At 39.1% G+C, this 20,675-nt stretch overlaps 1 protein-coding gene across 2 annotated transcripts in view; it reads right to left on the minus strand.

The window, feature by feature from the left end:
* The window catches only part of BMPR1A (bone morphogenetic protein receptor type 1A), an 83,004-nt gene that overhangs the window by 56,739 nt on the left and 5,590 nt on the right, over window positions 1-20,675 (minus strand). Inside the window, exon 1 of one of the 2 annotated variants that reach the window (XM_068140024.1) lies at window positions 9,429-9,528. The exons of the other annotated variant lie outside the window; for it this stretch is intronic. The gene's annotated coding sequence lies outside the window, so the exon portion shown is untranslated. Of the gene's footprint in view, window positions 1-9,428; window positions 9,529-20,675 lie in introns of those variants that run through there. 2 annotated transcript variants of the gene reach the window in all.

Genomic DNA, 20,675 nt, shown 5'->3' on the forward strand with positions numbered 1-20,675 from the left:
GCTAGATGTGAGGAGGAGGTTCTTCACCATGAGAGTGGTGAAACTCTGGAATGGGTTGTCCAGGGAGGTGGTCGAGGCCCCGCCCCTGGAGGTGTTTAAGCCCAGGCTGGATGAGGCTCTGTCCAGCCTGATCTAGTGTGGGGTGTCCCTGCCCATGGCAGGGGGGTTGGAACTAGATGATCCTTGTGGTCCCTTCCAACCCTGAATGATACTATGATACTATGATAATAGAGAAATAAAAGCAGCAGAAAGATGTTAAACATTGAGAGCATCTTTATGCTAAAGCTTGAAGTACATGACACCTATTTTATAAAATTATATAGGAAAAACTGCAGTTAAATATTTTTAGTCTAGTCTATGGTGCAGCTGCTTCTCTCTCTTAAGCAGCTCACCAAACTATTTATAAAATAGCAATCGATACTGGGACATTTAGGGGAAGGCAACAAGACTTCCATATAAGGCTATAAGATTATCTTTTCTCATATGTTTCTGTGTTTTAATCTTCTCTTACACAAAATACAGACTGTACATAGGACTACTCAAAGATTCAGCCAGAAAAGGGCCAAACTGCAGATTAAGACCTCTTGGGCTCTAAAAATATTCAGACTCAACTAGGTGTATGCTCAAGTGACAAACTTGCATATGACTTACATACCTCATCAACAGCAGCATTCCTGGGAATATCTTCATACTTAATATACATAATAACAATGCAACTGAAACATCTTTAGGTGGGCCTTTTCACCATAACATCATTTCCACCAAACCAGAAAGCCAAAGAATTTCCTTCTCTTTGCAGAAACAAATTTCATCCCACTCATGACTCAGCAGAACTTCAGCATTCCCTGTTCAACAAGAATGCGAGGCACTTGCAAGTGCTGACAGATTTCAACACTGGATAGTTTCCAAGAGAATTCATTGAAAATAGAGAAGAATCCCAATCCAGGGTAGCAGCTCCCCTCTTCAGGTGATTAAGAGGAAAAAGCTGTCTGAGAGCAAATTGAAAGTGAACAACAGAAAAAAAATCAGGTTTCCCTGAAGTGTTTTGTAAGGGATTGGTCTTTAACACTTTGTTTCTGTCTTCTTTCTTATGACAAAGTACATAAAAGTCCCATGTGTACATCATGTAATTAAAAGGAAGAGACAAATGCATGCTATCATGATCACTTTTGCTTGCTCAAATCTGAAATACAATTGTTGGAACAAACAATTGCAGGGAAAAAAAGTACATGGGATGATTTATGATTTCTAAGATTTCATGTTTTACAAAGCTAAGAAGAAACAACTTCGATACTCTAAATAACATTTATGTTCTTTTACATTTTAAAAACATGTATCCCATTCCTTAAAAGCTACAAGCTGTTAGGAAGGATGAAACAATCTTCCATATTTTATAAGTAGCTTTGAAAACAACTAAAATCAACACAGAATCACACAGCCAGGCAGCAGTGGGCTCCGTTTATGAAGTATCTTTCACACTGCCCCATAGAAGTACACAGCTTTGCCCTCAATGAAGGGTCAAAAGCAGGTGACTCTCTTGGTACTGCATTAATGGTATACCTCAGATACATCTCTGCATTTGCTTCAAATGACTTATTGAAGTACCCATAAACACAAGTCAGGAAACAGCTTTCAAGCATACAAAACCAGAAAGTCTGTCTTGGTTCTACTGGTTCTAGTAGAGTCTCATGGGATATAACTAGAGAATTTACTGAAGTGAGCAGAAATAAGTATGTTTAAAGAGAAGTTCTGTGGAAAAGAAGCAGTACTCTGTCAATTTCTTCTCACATTAGGATATTCTTGAAACAAACCCAGAACAAATATCCGAGTATATTAAAACTGAACCACACAACAACTCAGTAAACAAGCTTACAGCTCTTTATATTTAAAAGGAAAATAGGACTTGATCTAAGCAATGCAATAAAACCTTTGCCAAAGCAGCAAGCAATCATAGATCAGGTGCACAGTGCTTGCCATTTAATGTAATAGAGACATCTCCATAACCTAACCCATGCATACTTAGAAAGTATTGTGAAGTTACAAGAAACCCAGTAATGTGTGAACTCAAGATGCTGTGCATATATATCTGGAAGTCAGACATATATGCTTGGGCATATATATCTGGAAGTCAGACAAGACCCAGAAATTCTTAAGTTCCTTAAAGTACAGAATGTCTGTCTCAAATAAACCAGAACATTAAATAATTCAGTTATTTGATTAAATAATGGTGCAGACTTTAAACCCACCAAAATCCCATGTAGATCACACTACATGGGCCTTGGCCTTTTCTTAAATTGGAGAAGAGAGTTGGGAACATAAAGGCAGAAACACTGATGGCATAGGACAGAGGAATGCATGAGCCAAACCAAAAACTAATAGTGAACAGGACTTCTAACTCTTGCCAAGGCTTGCAAAGAGCCTTGGGTTATTTTGTTTCCTGATCCAGCTTGGGAGGGAGAGGAGGCAACACTGCAATACACATTCTTCAAGATAGAGCTCAAAAAAGATTAAATCATTCAAAAAGTCTTCTGAGGAATTAAGAGCTTGTGGCCTTTCGTTGTCTACATGATCACTCTTGGGTCAAGGTTATTTCTCAGCCAAAAGAACCTAACATGCGACAGTTTGTTCAATGACAGTCTCAGTTCTTCTATGCACAGTTCAGCTAACTGGTTTGAGGGAAGTGGGGCTGAGTTTTTTTGTTAAAGAAGCTGAGACCTGCTCAAAGTTCCTCCTCATTAAAAGCAGCAAAATATTTCTAAGTTGTTTTGAGAGAAACATTCTTAGATACTGAGTAGGAGCAGTCTGGATACACAACTGTTAGCATACTTCTTATAACTTGGTTCTAGGATCAACAAACTGAAAAGCAGTTTCAAAACTCTATTACTTGCCTCTAGGGAGAAAAAAACCCAACCAACCAAACGAACCCCAAACCAACAAACAACAGACATTTGATCATTTGATTACTTTTAAAGACACAGATTAAGTCACCCCAAACAGATGACAAACACTAGTAAAATGAAGTGATACACTTCTGAGACACGAGACTTCCAAAAGTGTACCAATAGGAGGAAGAACAAGATTTCACCCTCAAAAGGTCATAACAAAGAAATATTATCAGCAATATTGAGAGGAAGATGTCTTAAATGATTGAGTAACTGAAAATATTTATAAGTTGACTGGGATGAAGAGAAGGGATAATGTTTAGGATAACAAAAGAACTAAGAAAAAGATGTGAAGAGAGAACAACTTTGTTTTAGCTACTGCTCCTCACCAGACAGAAAAGCTCCAGAATTCAGCCTAGCCATACAGTAGGGGAATGACTCACCCCAATGCTCCTCAGTCCTGCCATACTACGTCAGGTCTATTTACTCTATAGAACAGTGTTCAAAAAAGCAAATTTTCTAGTGCACATGTAATCTGACAAACAACTATTCCATTACTGCACAGTGCCAGTACATCACTTTTGTACAGGTCTTTCAGCATCTGGACTATTTTATAAAACCTTTTGAAAAAATCATTTACATTTCTCATACTCTACAGTGAGTTGCTCTTTCTTTCTTGTGGTCACGTGACTTAGAAATTTTCACAGTTTAAGCTGTAAATACAGTCAGATGTATTTTTATGAGATACAAGGACTTCTTTTTCCTTAAAAGTAGGACAAGATAAAACACTGAGCAAACAGAAAAGCCCATTTAATACTTCAGATTATTTACATGTTGTATTTTTAGGTCAAATAATTGTGTGAAATGCCAATTATACAGCACTACCAAGATGTACTACCATTGAAAAGCAGATAAAGAGCTTTCCAAGTCACTGTCAGCAACAGTGAAACTAAGGTAGTTTATGAAGAATCTAGGAACTACTGAAATAAGGGGGTTTGCTACTGCAGTACTACAAACACAACATGACATAATGGGAAGTTGCCTATAAGCTGGTCTTATCTTTATTACAATTATCTTATTATCTTTACTTTATCCTCCTTAAGAAAGCTTCCTTCCTTTCTTCTGATGATATTCAGTTTATGAGCCACTAAAACAATCAAAAAAGCCACTTTTTATATGAGAAAACATTCAAGCACAGCTGTTACACAGAATGTACCAGGGGAGGAATTATTTCCACTTCTTTCATTACCTAAGGCTCTGCAAGAGCGCCTCTACTTTTTCACAGTAAGGATTTTTTTTTCCAAATCTAAAGGATATAGGCAAAAAAAATAAAGTTAAAAAATCAAAACACCACCATCCAAAAAACAAACCAAACCAAACCAAAAACACACAAACACCCCCAATGATAAGAAGGAAAGCCCAAAATTCCAAAGAAGTCCAAGGAAATGAATTTTTTTTAATCCCAGTTAACACAGGAGGAAAACACAGCGAAATGAAAAACCCGCACCTAAAGGAAAAACACAGTTGTCCTTGCTTGTCTTTCTCCTTGCTAAAGCTACAGCCACACTTAAGACAGCTCTCCAGCTAACAAATGCATTTTATTCCTTGCTGATGTTGCAATAAATTTTAATTCAAAACAGTAACAAAAAGGAAAACATCAAGTGCACAGTTCTAAATGAAATCCCAGAAAGATAACTAAATGCTTATGTTTCCACCTTTTAATGAGGTTTGGAAAGGAAAACAGGCTCTGGAAAACAAATAACAGCTGCAGAATTGCTATCAACACACAATGTAAACAATGTGGGGACAAACTTTTTAGCAGGGCCTCTTTCAACAGGACAGGGGGTGATGGTTTCAAACCAAAAGAGGAGAGATTTTCACTAAACATAAGGAAGAGTGGTGAAATACTGGCACAGGTTGCCCAGAGGTGGCAGAAGCCCAGTCCCTGGAAACATTCAAGGTCAGGTGGTTTGAAGCAACCTGATTTAGTTAAAAATTTTAAAATGTAAAATTAAAAGGGATTGAGGAGTTGAGTGATAATATTCATGCTTGATAAGACAGCCCAGAAAAATTCAACCAAAAAAACCAAAGTGTCTAGAATATCCTACCTCACAGAAGGAAGAAAACTACTTTTAGCTCACTTTGAAATAAACACACACCCCCTTCCAAGTCCTACAAAAGGATTTAATCATTTGCAGAAAAATCATGGGACTCACAAGCAGCACATCAAGAGTTACTCCTTTCCTGGCAAACTATTGCTCATGTTTGTGAGCCACTGCCAAACCTAACACTGACAGAAAAAACACTTCAGAACTTCAACATTTTCAAAAGTCTTTCCATTGTTACAAATATGCTCTTCAAAAAAAACCCAACATTTGACATCCACTGTATTATGTTATCTTTCCCAGGTCATAAACACCCATAACTTTAAAAACCTAAGTAGGCTGGATATTAGGAAGAAGCTCTTCAAAGAAAGAGTGAGTGGCCATTGGAATGGGCTGCCCAGGGAGGTGGTGGAGTCACCATCACTGGAGGTGCTTAAGAAGAGACTGCATGAGGCACTTAGTGCCATGGTTTAGTTGATTAGATGGTGTTGGGTGATGGGTTGGACTTGATGATCTCGAAGGTCTCTTCCAACCTGGTTAATTCTATTCTATACTATGTACAGTTACTTTTTGATAAAACATGCTAAGATTTAAAATAAACTAGAAGCCCAACTCTTTAGACAACTAAGGGGTCAGACATAAAAAATTAAAAATGCCAGGCATGCAGTAGCTCCCACTGACAAAGTATTCAGATTGAGATTTTCAAATAATCTATAGCACTAAACCACTTGGCAGTTCTCCTGTCTCAGTTCTCTCTATAAAGGGAGGCTTAAAGCAAATAATAGAAGACTACCACAAATGGCTGATAAACAGAAAACATAGGCTACATAGTTCTTAGTGCCCCAACCCAGACCTTTAGAAAGCCAAAGCTCAGGCCATCTGAAATAAACAAAGCTTAGTTACAAGTAACTAATTTTAGAAGCAAATTGGGAAGAAAAAGTATTTCTGGAGTCTCCTTTAAAAAAAAACAAAACCAAAAACCACACAAACAACAACAAAATACCAGAAAAGCCAACCAATGTAACCATTAAAAAAGTACCAAAGTACCATCACTCAGTGCCTCATATATTAGCAGAGTTCTTTTCTCAGCTGTGAAACAAAAGGATGGTGATACATTTTCAAACTACACACAGAAGTTCCAGTTTTAATTTTAACCCTGACACGTGAAACAAATCAAATATAATCACTGCAGCCAGATACACTGAAACAGCTGGTGTTGAACAAGGTCAAGTGTATTTTGCTCCTGTCATCCGTTCACTACCTCAGTCAAGTAAAACAATGCCAATTAAAATGGACCAACCAAAAAACTTATTAGACTGGGTTAGAAATCAATGAGAAAAACTGTCAGACCTCTTCAGGAAGGCAAGCTGACCACTTCCCGCAAATTGGCAACCCCACACATCCAAGTTGCTGTCAGACAGAACCAGCAACCTATACAGGTTGGAAAAGATCTCTAGAAGTCACTTAGTACAACCTCCTGCCCAACACAAAGCCAAATTCAAAGTCGGGTTGAGTTGCACAGGACTTTGTAATATCTTGAACACGTCCAAGAATGGCAGTTCTGCAGCCTACCTCAGCAACACGTCCCAGTACCTCACCTTTTTTTTCTTCTATTTTTTTAATGCAGTAAGAAATTACCTTGCTGTAACTTGTAACCACTAATTTATCATCCTTTCAGCATGCACTCCTGGGAAGACTCTAGCTCCACCTTCTCCAAAACACCCATCAGGTAGCTGAAGACAAGAAACAGATCATTCCTCAGCCTTCTGCAGGCTGAACAAACACACCCAGCTCTTGGCAGCCCCTCTGCTTCAGGCTGCACCATTGTATTGGTCTCTCTTGTACTGGGGGACCCAGATCTGGAACACCAAACCTGCAGCCTACTGGCAGTGATTTCTATTCCAATTCAGCAGAACAGGGAGCAAAACCAAAAATGTTTAGCTTTGATCCCACTTCTCTATCGCAAGTCACAGACAAGAACTTGTACCCCATGTAACCCAAGGATGAGGTTCCTCAGATGATGTGATGGTTTAAGGTTTTTTTGATAGGTTGGATTCTTGACAAACCCGGACACTGAGATTACTTCTGCTACACAGAATGTAACAAAAGAAGCAAAAGGCACAGAACCACTGCCCTATCACATAGATCAACAAATCACCTGCAAAAGCAACATTAGAATCAAACAGCATATCCTCCATTTGCAAGGTTCTTAGCTCAGATACCACGTTATTTCGGTGCCAAAATAATTTCGTTGCTTGCCACGGCAGATTAAGGGAAGTGTTTTTATGAAACTCTATGCAAACATTTTGCAAGGTAAGCATGTGTGGGCAGAAGCACCATAATTCAGATACACTCGTTGCTAGCTTAGAGCATGACTGCAGCAGCTATGTTCTGTTTGAACTAAGGCAGAAGTTGGGTGAGAAAAGTTTACCCTGGGTCTCAGCACAGGGACTTCATCACAATTAGATGGCTTGAAGTTTCTGAACTGGCACAAGTACCTAAGGAAAAGACATGCACTTATAGCCATTTTCTCACTCCTAGGCATTACACACACTGAGATCTCAGCTGGAAAATGATGAAACTATCGGAACTGCACTGAAACCCATTAAAGATGGACACACTGGAAGAGAAACAAAAAGGTGATAGGAGGGTTTTCTATATATTAATATATATTTAAACATTCTCAATGGCAGCAGCATTCACTGCACACTGATTCTTGGGAATCATTTTTTTTTTAACCAACACTACAAACATTCTGAAACATGCCATGGGACAAAACTTGAGAAAGTGCTCAGAAGGCTGTGGCTAAAGAGTACATAAGGTGATCGAGTAATTTATTTCTACTGTATGTAGTCTTACTATGAAAATTAGATACAGCATGCTTTTTCATTTTTGCTCTTAAGGTCAAACCTTTCTGACTTCAGGGTAAACTCAATCTTCCCAAAAAGTTTATGTTGGGATTTTAAAGTTGTTGAGTAGACAGTAACCAATTAGCACTAGATTTCTCATGTTCAGGCTAAAATGACAAATTCTCTACCCTGTACCAGAGACACTTCTGCCGGGAGAAGTAAGACACAAAAGACTCCCTTGTAGTGAAACAGAAAGAATCAGTTTGATCCCTTTGTTTTGGGGGACCTAAGGATGAAGCAGCAGCAACTCTCAGAAAGGTTTTTCATCAGAACAAGATACCCTCCACAAGTGCTTCGTTCTAATTAAAACAACCACAGAATTTTGACACAGGACTCCTCATTTCAGTGGATGATTGCTTTTATTTGTGGGAGGGAGGGGAATAAAAGGAATTCCTTTGACAAGAGAGCTGCATTGCTAACCACAACCAGGATCATTTTACCTCTTTTGCTACAAAAAGGTTGCATTCCATGAAGAAAAGTCCCATGATCTAACAGCTTTGCATTATTTTTACAAATAATACAGCTCCAGCCAGTTGTTAGAAAAGGTATTTTTACTGTTGATTTGCTTTGTACATTTTACAGCCCTTATTTGTACAGTCTTCATCATTTAGGCTCCAGTAAATGTCATATCTTATGCCCTTGTTGAGCCTTCCCATGAACAAAGCTGTATTTGGCTCTTGAAGGAAATCTAGTTTCATTATTTATCTAATTTTTATGACATCATATGGAAGTTAAAAGAGGAAAAAAAAATCAATTGTTACAGACACCTGAATGGCAGAATTATTTACAACCTGATTTTAAAAGGGGAGGGGAAACACACCAAAACTCACACAGTGATCAGTTTCAAAGTAAGACTTCCTTTCTATTTTTTTTTTTAAACCTGAAAATATTTATGCAGCCCCAGAGAAATACACGTTAATGACCCTACAGGAAGAGTAGATATAAGCTGAAGTTGCTCTATCTTTGCACTCTAGTAACTACAATAGATGTTCCACAGAGAATTCTTGAAACTTTAAATACAAACACGGTTCTATTATAAAAAGCCTTAATGATACTATCCTGTAGGGTCTGGGGTTTTTTTCTTAATGGTGAAAGCTTTACAAAGTGTGCACTAAGTACACGACCATTGTTCTGCCAAGGAACAACCGAGTAGTGCTGCAGTGCAAACATTACATGGAAATTATGTGATATTTAAAACACGTTACTTCAAATTGCTATTTTGTATCCATGGGAAGAGGAGGGAAAACATGCAAAATACACAAACCTACACGTCCATGAAAAAGTAAACATTTACCTAGAATTTACATAATACTGTAAATATAGGTAACAGTGTGAAAAATGCAAACGCAATAAATGCATCAGATAATTAACTTTCTAGCTCTCAAAGAAGTATTTTAAGCACAATAACCTGTTTACATAAAGCCCTTCTAAACACTGTTACAGCTAAACAAAATTAAACTGAGCCAGAAGGATTTCTGATAGCTAAAAATACCTCAAAAGCAGGCTCTTTCCTAACAAATTATTATGCTTACTGGGAGCCAAGCCCAAACCCCGCAATCCCCGAGAAAGAAGAGCCGGTGCCTTTCTCACATCTGGCGTGCCTGCAGCGGTCAGTGCGGCCCGGCAGGAGGAGGAGGAGGAGGAGGAGGAGGAGGAGGAGGAGGAGGAGGAGGAGGGGAGCCGCGCTCCCTCCGCCAGGCCCCCAGAACGGGAACCGAGCGCGGCAGGGGCAGGGCTTAGTGGAGACGGGGCCGAGCCCCGGCGCTGGAATGCGGCGCGGTAACCCGATCTCACCCGCCCCTCCTCCCGGCCCGCAGCGCCTGGCAAGCCATTGAGCCGCTCAAAATGGCACCGCGGCGCTGCCTGGCAAGGAGCGGAGCTGCGAGTCCTCCGGCACGGCACAGCGAGCCGTTCAGCCGCCGTGTCCCCACGGCACAGCACCAACCGTAGAGAAGAATAACCTTTCTCAGAAGTAAAGGAATTAATAATAATAGCTCTCTTTCATGTAAAAGGCCTGGCATCTCAGAACTAAATCATTCACGATGAACGAATCTCGTTCAGAACACCACTTCGCAACCCCTAATGAAAGGGACTACTTTGTTACGAATTCACGTAATTTGTCCAAGTGTATACGCATACTTTTTAGGATACAAGGACGGTGTGGTGCCCAGGCTCTCAGGTCGAGTACATAGCTGCACAAAAATAGCCACAGACAGTAAAGTTACCCCTCAACAGAAGGCATGAGCTGATCCTATAGACACACAAACAGGCTCCATCTATTTTCTCTAAAAGAAAATACTTCTGTGCCGTGAGAAAAAGCTGTTGCCATCTGGAGTAAGTATTTTCAGTAAACAAAATAGCCAAGATTTTTACCATTCTGAACATAGTGAAATTACTAAAATACTATTGTCCTACTAGATAAGAAACAAAGACTGGGGAGGGGGGGAAGTTATCAATCATTCTAGTGATAGCACAGTGTAAGAAGAAAGAGTAACTAGAAAAATACTTTTCCAACAGTAGTAATTTACTAATTAAAACACATTACCAAAACTATTCTATCAGGAACAGAAAAAATGTCCTCAGACATTTATCTTAGAAGGGTGCAAGTCTTTAGGGTATAAGTGTGGCAATAAGGAGCTTTCACTTGACATTCTTGTATGACTTCTATAAGAGGTGGCTCATACTTTCATTGGCTTAGTTGTTTTGTTATGACATGGCAAAATACAACAATGGAAAACACTAGTAAGGGTGGCAATTCCTGTTCAACTCTACCAAAACAGACTTTTGACCACTGTACACTGTATCTGTAGAATCACTCCATTTATGTAAAAAAACCAACCAAACAAAACCACCCCAGAACTCAAGGAGAAACAAAACTCACAAAACCAGAACCACCAAAACCCACCACCTCGCCGTCAACAAAGACTGCCAAAAACTCAACTGTCACCAAGGTTTGGGTCTAGACTTTAAATATGTTTAGGAACTCAAAACCAGAAATCTAGAGCAGAGGAATCTTGAAATATAGAATCCTTCACTTTACCTTGTTTCTCCTGTGTTGGTTCCCAGCTACAAAACAGTAGCAGATTTTAAATGCTAAAGGGATGTGGAACTGAAGCAGCCTTTTTATACTATACCTCCAGAATCTACTGAAGGCCAAATACCTCTATGACAGAGGCTTCCAAAAGGCATCTGGGAAAAAACCCTCAAAGGCTAGAATAGTCAGTATGATTATCACTCTTATCAATGTACTAATACATTTACAAAAAATGCCATTTCTCAACCTTGGATATTGCAGGGCAAGGATCAGAAGCACTAACAACTGGCTACTTCATCCTTATATTCTAGGCAATGTAAATGAAGGGTTGGAGGGTTTATTTTGTTATATATCAGAACAGAAATCCTACTCAGATGTGTGTGTCAGAATATGAGCACTTATAGCAAATATTTTAGTTTACAGCAAATACTGATTTGCAGAAGACATTATTTTGCAGAAGACAAAAGAGTCATTTTGCTTCTTTGTGTCATACACAGTCGCTTTCATCTCTCAGGTTATACAAAACTAATTTTTTTTTCAATCTTTCAACAAAGGAACCACTCTTCTATTACTCATCTACAGTATTTATTTCTGGATCATTTATTTCCAATTTATAATTTGCATTGGATAACTAAAAGTCAAAGTAAGATCTCAATTTTTACCTTGTTTTCTGTTTTGCTCAGCATTCCTCTATTAACCTGAAGGTAACAGAAAATGCTTCAAATATTCTAACAATTCGTCAGTTATTTTGCCTTTTAAAATTTATTTCATGATGCTTACTCAGTTGGAATAAAACCTATTCAAATTGTTGGTTAGAAGTGGAAGAGCAAGTATGCTTATGTATTAAAGTTGAAGCTCAAAACACCATAACACGATTACCTGACAGCTATTAAATGGCTTGCAAGACATTATTAGTGTTGATTCTCTTTCAGAAGGCCTATATAACAGTTCCACCCTTAGCATCCTCCCTGTAGTTGTACTTTGTTGTGTTTTTTTTAAACATAAACTTCCCTCTCATTCCCACAGGTCGTGTTTTGGTCTCAAGACCTATTATTGGAATATTTCATACATGCACTACATAAAAAGAAAATTAAGGCAGCCCTAAAAATACAAAGTAATTGCAGAGACTTCAAAGTATTCAGGAAGGCTAAAAATAAAATTAATATCCCCTCTATTTTACTGAAGATTCTCTGCTAAGGTACTGTTTTCCAAAAGAGCAGATAGAAAACACGACTGGGATGTTTTATAGGAAGATTCAGAAATGCCATTAGTACTTTAGCATAGTACAAATTTAACGACAGCAAAGATTACAGCCAGTTACTGGAGAGAAGGGAAACAACAAAACCAAGCCCAGCCCTAAGCTCACATCATCAATAGAGATCAATTGTAACAAGTTAAAAGCCATGTCAGAAAACATAACTGTTTGTAACAATTGTAATGTTTGCACGCTCACAGCTTTCATCTGAAAGCTACAGACCATGTATCATAGAAAAATACAAGCATGATGGAACCATGATTATCTGCACAAGAGACACAAAATACTGTCAAAAAGTAGTAGTGGAATGGAAAACGTCCTCTAGCTTCTTCTAATAGCACTATACTTAGATGTATAGGCAATGTAGAGCCTGACAAGCATCATTCTAAACAAACTATCATTTGGAACACAATCATTTCACAGGAGAAATGACTTTACACATGGATCTCAAACATAACTGTGCACAACCAGTCTCACTGAACTCTGAGTCTAGCCAAAAGAAGCTATATGCATGTCACTGCTTCCAAGAACAAACAAAATCTTCTGAAGATGTATCAAAACTACCACTTTAAAGTTATTTTTCAAGTGTACTTCCAGAAACTTGCATTCTAAATTAAAATCTGAACAATACTGACAAATCTGTTTGCATGAGCGCAAGTATTCCTGAATACATCTTCCAAAAGCACAAGTTCTGGATTACTTTTCCCACTGAAAAGAAAATTCAGCCCAAAAGAATAGCATTTGGCAAATCCAGCCATTTTTTCAAAACCAAATGACTCTGTGACAAATGGTTTATGCAGAATCTGTTTTCTGCTACAGTATCCTGAGTTCAGTAGGTGGAGGAGTGTGGAATTCACACAAACTAATACATAAACACATGGCTGCATCAGTGCTCCTATGACCTTGTCAGACATTTTAACACCGTATTTTTAGATTATTCTCTCATAACAACTGCACTGTTAAAACAGCATTTAATTCTACTATGTCCACTGTCATAAAGCTAGTCTTACGCTTCAACTGCAGCAGTTCTTTGAAAAATACTTTAAAAGACACTAGTTAATTATCAAATGTATTTTCCCCATTCATAGCCATGAGCTACGCTTCATGTAATAAAGGAGCACATTTCACTTGCTAAATGCTATGTCGCTTTAAGCTCCTTTTGACCATCTCTGTACAATTCCTTGAATATGGGAATAGCATACATGTCATTATATCTGTTTCTGCTATATAGAGACTTTACTGTCCCTTCTTCTCTCTGTTCTACTAAATCCTAGGTTATATGAGGAAAACAGAAGGAAAAATATAGCCAAACTGATTCCTTCTGCCCTGGCAGTGATATCAAACACACACCTATGGTATTTCTGGTTCTTATACCTCAAGTGATTCTTACATCTCACATCTTTCTCTTCATTCATGAAAAAATACAAGTCATGACATATCAGACAAATTGCACTACAAGCAACAGATCTAGGAAGGCCTGGTTTCCAACAGATTTATGTTCCATTTTGGTCTCTACCTCTTTCTAATATAACTGGCCCAGCTCTCTCCTTATATTCTGATTTCACTGTCCCTCTCATTTGCAATATATCCATGTCCTCACCCAAATGCAAATTCTTTTAACCACAGTTTTCTCTCTCTTTCCCTCCCACATCCTCTGGTGCCAAACAACATGTCTCACTGGCTGGACAGTACATGCACGTTGACTACCCCCTTACCAAGGCTAACAAATTTACTGACTATTTCTGCTGCACATACCAGGACATTAACACAGCTGTGTGAAACCCTAACAATGTGACATCCACTCCATAGTCTTACCAGACATCCAACCTTCAAACCTGCTGATACACGCAGCTTGTCTTTGAAGTTTTAGATATTAGGAATTTGCCAAAATCCAAAACCTTACATGCTACATCAGAGACAAAAATGGTTACAACTACAAAACAAAAGGCACAAATGCAAAAGCAGAAGATCACAGAGGGATGTTTAGATGGAAAAGCAACTCTTTTTGGAGGGGGCACATACTCAATATATGCTAAGAAATTACATGGATCACTATTATTCAAGCTAATGGAGAAAGTGTTCCCAAACAAGTTATGCTCCCAAATGGCAGCCCTACCCACAAATATACTACACAAGTAAGCTGTGTCTGGAAGGAGTACTCTTCTGTACACCAACCTGGCATTTGGTTTGCCCCACAACCACAGTTACTGGCAAGAAATTAAGCCTATTTGAAAAAAAAGAAAAAGAAAAAAAAAGGTGATTGGCTTTCAGCCATTCCTACAGCATGAGGAGTGCCAGCCATTGCTGCTACAAAGGAAAAGGCAAGGACACACAAGGGTGGTGTTAACAGGGAGCAGAACTGGCCCTTCGAGTGTACCCGGCTGCTAGGCTTGCTTATCTGTAGCGTGGAACTGCCCTCTTCATCTGCTAACTAGTTACTCATCTTGCAGATTTTCATTGCAGACATCAATGGAAATCTGCCTGACTGCACTGCTCCAGTCCTTAGGAAACCACATTATCAGTGTTTCCACACTAAGCAAAATGAAGTACCTGAACAGAAAATGTAGACACTAATACCATGTTACCTCACGTTTGATACAACCTCATTAACCCAAATGCAGTGAGTATGTCAATGAATGGAGCTAGATGCCAGTGCAATATTAAAAAACCCAAAGACTGTAGGCATTACAGACACTTCTGAAAGTAAAAGCAGAGTTGTTGAAGTGCCCGGGTGTGTGTGGGTGTGATAAAAGGTAAATGAATTAGCCTGCTGCACTGTAGCAGATGTCTAGCCAAGTACCCTGTGACACTGCCTGCTGTCAGACCAGTTGGGAAAGAACTCCCTTGCTCCATCCAGAAGCCTGCATAGTCCCTAACCTACAGCTGGACATAGGTGACTGTGCTATTGTCATCAATGGACATAAAATCTGTGTGGTCACAAACCTGTGCAGTACTTTCACCCCAACTACGTATTCTTGCAGCAACTCTTCAACAAAAGCATTTGCTGTGATGAAAGAAACAAACACTGTATTTTATTGTGCTTGTAACTAGCCATTCCCTTATACTATAAAAGCAGTGGTAAAAAATTATTCCCTATTAGTTTCTTCATTTCATATAAGGTTTGATAGATTACTATTGGTATTTCTCTCTCTGCTGTTTCTCTTTGCCTAACTTGAGAAGCCCACGTCCATTTAGTACTGCATCCCATTCACACTGCTGCAGGAAGAAAAAAACCAACAACCATACACCAAAAATTACCTTCTAGTTTTAATAGGATTGCTGAAATTATGTTACCAGAACTATGAAACATGTATGTCCATATATAACCAAAGCAAGACAACTTCACAACTTCAAAATCACATTTTAAGAAACACCTTATAATTACTCTACAGAATGCTGCTTCAAAATTGGCTTACATTTACTTCAGACTGTTGATTGAAAGGAGGTAAGTGTTGCCCCTCCTCTGCCCTTACTCTTCATGTGGCATCACAATGAGTTGGGTCTACTGAAAACCCAGGATTTAAATGGTTAGTTTTCAGCCAGATTAGCAAACAAATCCAAACTTTCATCTGGCCACAATTACACAAAACCAAACCTGACGGTGGAAAGACAGCCAAAGCAATGAAAAAAAAATGGGGGGGGGGAAGGAGGAGGAAGAGAGACTTTTTAAACACCATAAGCAGACAGGTGCAATCTAAAGTTGGAGCATCACAGCAAAGTTGTTAGGGAGAGCTTGGATAGTTTTCCAAAGTGTTAATACCCAATTTAGAGCCTATTACTATTTTTCTGCTGTCTGAATTAAATTACATTGCACTTACTGTACCTCATCTGGTATTTTATCATCCAGGCATTCAGTACTGCTACAGCCAGTTTACACCACCTGTATCAGCTACGAGTTTCATCACCTCATTATCTACCCCACTTTCCACACTGCTTCCAAACACAAACCAGAATGAGGCCTGTCACTTGGTTCCAGCTAAACAGCAATCGATTTCTTCCTCAGAGCCCAGAACTGTCCAGGGCCTTCCACAGCATCTCACCAGTGCCAAACTGAATGGCATCATCCCAGTCCCAAACCTGTCCACAATACTCTAACACAGCCCTGGAGACTGCTGGCATTTGCTGCAAAGTTGTATTTGCTGTTTCACATTCAGCCTGTTAACCAGTGTGACATGTGGGTCCTTTTCTGCAAATCTGTTTTCCAGACAGTCCCCAGTCTGTACCTACACACGGGGTTATTTCTCCTCAGATGCAGGGCTTTGCATTTCCCTTTGTTGAGCTTCCTGGGGTTCCTCTCTACTCCTCCAGTCTATCCAGGTCTCTCTGAGCAGCTGCACCACCACCTGGCCTATCAAACATTCCTCCCACCTGTTTGTCTCCAGACTTGATGAAGGTGCACTCTGTCCCATCATCTAAGTCATTTTTTTAAGATGTCACCCTGTACTGCAAGCCAGCATTGATCCCTAGAGCACACTGCTAGCAACTGGACTCAGCTGAACTTCGTATCACTGATCACAATTCTTTAAACCTGGTAGCTCATCCACTTTTCAGTCTAGTTTGCACTTCCATCAGTTTGTTGATGAGGATATTACAGGAGACAGAAGAATTACTTCAAAAATCGAGGTCAGGATAAAGAACTGATGCTCTCCATTCAGCGAGCTACTAATTTCATTGCAGAAGGCTATCAGACACCCCACACCACCACTCATGCTGACCTCCTGCTAACCCTGGCCCATAAGCTCTCAATGGATCCCTCATTGAAGCAAAAGGCAAAGCTCCATCAATTACCATAATACTCTCACACAAAAAATTCCCTGCACCCTTCACCTTTCCAACCTGTCCTCCCTAGAGAGTCCATAATCAGTCCCTGCAGAACTCCAGCTATGCAGCTGTCCCACCACGTTTCTCATCTCAACAAGACTGCAGCCATGTGACTGCATTTAGACCTCACATTTCTCTTGGTTGTGTCCAGTCTTTTCTGTAACATATGGCAAATAGAGTGAAATCCAAATTAAATATTGAACTTAGTCTGCATGGAGGGAAACGTGTATTTTAACAGCTTGAAACCTCATTTCACACTATGACAAAGTCACAGATGCTGGAGGGAAAAATCAATAGACAACGGAAAGACGTGTGGAAAGGAAATGCATGCATAGATACAGAAAGAGGTGCTGTGCAGTTAGAGAGTTCTGTCACTTCCTACCCAGGTAAGGCACTCTGAGAGGAGGGCTCTGGTGAAGGAAGATATTTTACGTTTGCCTACATGGTTCTCCCTGCTGCATTCCTATGCTCAAATCCAGCAAGCCTCTCTCACTATGCCACTGTCCTTCTGGCCACACTGCCTGCTACCTGAGCCCACCCACTACCCTACTCCATGCCTCATTTCTGCTTTCAAATTCTCAGGAGACCCTACCAGCTGTATTCACAGCACAACCACAGCTTCTCCTCTCACTGGAAGTGACCTGAAGGAGAATTATTTTACCTCCAGTTGTTCCAAGTACACATAGAAAAAAGTATCTTCCTGTGACCAATTAGTTCTTCCAAAACCAGATAGTTTGAAAAGTATATTCCACAGTTCTGAAAATGATGGCGTTTATCTTACACAACTTTACATTTGAAATTTTTGGCTAAGTCTTTGAAGCAACAGTGACCTCGGTTGTTATATTTTTAAAGAGCAAAAATTGCCATAGGCTCTTACACTGAATCACACTTTATATCAGGGCTCAAACCAACCCCTGCTCAGACCTGCTACCACATACATGCAAATTTCAGTATCAGTAAGTAACTGATTAACATAAACATCATCAAAACAATACACAGAAATAAAAAATCATGAAGGAAGCATAAAATTACACATTTCTGTTAATTTCTTTAATAGAGACTTTTTCTAACTAAGTGGTTTAACATTTTAAGATACTGTATAAAAACATGCTGTGGATATATACTTAAATCATATTTAATCTATATTAGAGTCTCAACTAGCCCCTTCATATTGAGATGCAGGAAGACACTTTCACAGAGTAGTGCAGTTCAACATTTGTCTGTTACAGACTGCCTTGTGCTTTCCTCTGGAGCAATACCACTGGCCATTGTTGGGAGAAAAACACTTGAGGCAAGTTTCTTCATTTTTGACATTCTTTTCTCACTAGTGCACCCTCATTTCATATATTTGTATTTGATTATTTTGCCTGTACCCAATCTCACTTCTGAAACTAAGTCAGGAGAAATGAAAAAGTACTCACAAAGAGCCACCAAAAATGAAAATCATGGCATTTCACTGTAGCAAACAACTGTACATGTTGCAGATGCTTAAGGACAAAGAAAATTCTTACAGCAGCTCACCAGCACTTCCCTCCACCTCTGTTCTCCCTCCCACCATAGGTTACTAAGGCAGTTACTGTAAGTATAACAGAGAGACAAATACTATACAACAGCACTCGAAACTGAGAAAAAGTTCACTAATTCCATTTCTGTAGCAGAACCTCTGGCTAAGGAATGCACAGCTGCTAAGCAGATGTATAATTTCAGCATTTAGATTCCATTATTTCAAGGGTGATTTTTTTTTTCAACTAGATGTTTTCAGATTTCCTATTTCCATCTGTTTTTTGACCTCCCTCACTTTAGTCCCCTCCTTTCTGTTTTAGTTCATTATGCCAAAATAATTTTCTAAATTAGAACCATCTCTACATTTAAAAAAAACTTGTGAATTTGAAGAGAGGTGGGGGAATGAAGCAGGGCCAGGGGCGGAACGAAAACAGACAGTTCAACAGAGGCTTGGGTTTGAATAAAAACTGTCCTGTCTGGGTCGGGTTTTATTTCACAGTTCCTGACTTAACCCAAATTGGCAAGTCTCTAACTGCATTCTTTCCACGAAATTTTAAGAGCAAGAAAATCAGTATCAGCTATATGGGAATGGTCCTACACTTCACCAGAGCCCTTTGCCCAAACTTCTGAGTAAGACACTGTTCTAGGTTTTGATTCTTGTTAGAGTCACATTAAATTAATTGTAGTTGTAAGCTTAAGAAAAACCCAAAAACCTAACTTGCAATGTACCAAGAAAGCTTTATAAGACATACAAATATTAGCATAAACCAGTAACAGTGGTTGTCAGCTTAAATCAGTTCAGTAAAAGATTCTATTAATGAAAAAGAATATTAAAAATATTTAAATGCAGTTAGCATTGTTCAAAAAAAATTTGCATTTATCTAACCAAAGTAGATGACTCAGACATATAATACTGTTTGACTTAAGCTTCAATCCACACTCTTGAGTTTTGAAGAAGAATCATCACTAGTAGGATCACTTGTTCAGCTCAGCAGACTGGCTTGGCTTCAAAACCTATCAAATCTTTTATTTTAAGATTGCAGTATTAATTTGCCTGGGCAAGGGAGGGCATAATCCTCAACCCTAATGAATTGCATAAACTTAAAAATGCTCCTACAAAACATTTCTATAGTATATTTTCACAAACAAGTATTAAATGCTTTGGCATTCGAAAATACAAGAGATAAAATTAGGAAAGTACATAAATACCTAAAAATCAAGAAAGGACTTTGATTCGGTGAGATTGTGTACATTGTCTCAGAGAACAGACAATGAAAATGAGTTTTTAGAAATACTTTAAAGCAACAGAAATTATATTTGTAATAAAACTTCCTGAATCCTTTATTAGAAAAGACATTTCCACTTAATGCTTGGTACCATTACTGAATTTGGGAATACTGCTAAAAAGTTCCCTTCAATTACTTGAACAGAAGATAGTCCGTGTTTTGTATGTTGAGTCTAAGAAGAATGGCTGCACCTCATTAGCTGGCAGTGCATTCCTGTGCTCTGTCCCAATCCTGCCTTGCAATTAACCCTCTGTTCTCACAATCAGTGTCTGACAACGGCAAGTCTTGTCCCTTGGACCATCCAGACAAGGGTACAGGCCATCTTCTGACCAGACAAGGGTACAGGGCATCTTCTGAAACTTTCTCCAAGGCATTCTGTAAAAGATGTGTTTCTCTTCCACAGAAGATGTGCAGCAAGAAGGAGCACATTTTACAGCTTTCCGATTTTCTCATTCACATTTCAAGTCACTGAGATTCACCCTGTCATCTTCTTTCAACTATCTGCTCTTCTCATGCTGCCCTCCAAGTTCTTTCATTCTGAAGCACAGGGGACAAGGGGGATGTTACAGTATTTCCTATTTCCAGTATCCATTCTCCCTGCCGAATGATTCCTCACAACTGTTCATGCTTCATTTTCAAACCCTCTATCCCCCTGCTCAAGAACATGGAACAGTGCCAGTGGCTCTCCATCACCACAGCAATGTGAATTTCCAATTGAACAAAGAATACAAAGAAAAATAATTATTTATTGAGAAAACTATATCTGAGCTTATTCACCACTACTGTGTCCCTGAAATTCTGACTCAGAGCACACAACTCCTACAGTCTGAAGGGGGAACTTTAGCCTAGTCCCTAGTTGGGGGGTAATTTCAACCCACCA

Source organism: Melanerpes formicivorus, unplaced genomic scaffold, assembly GCF_026170545.1.
Source record: "Melanerpes formicivorus ecotype bairdi unplaced genomic scaffold, bMelFor1.0.p_v2 SCAF_6, whole genome shotgun sequence".
In the NCBI taxonomy this organism is placed as follows: domain Eukaryota; kingdom Metazoa; phylum Chordata; class Aves; order Piciformes; family Picidae; genus Melanerpes; species Melanerpes formicivorus.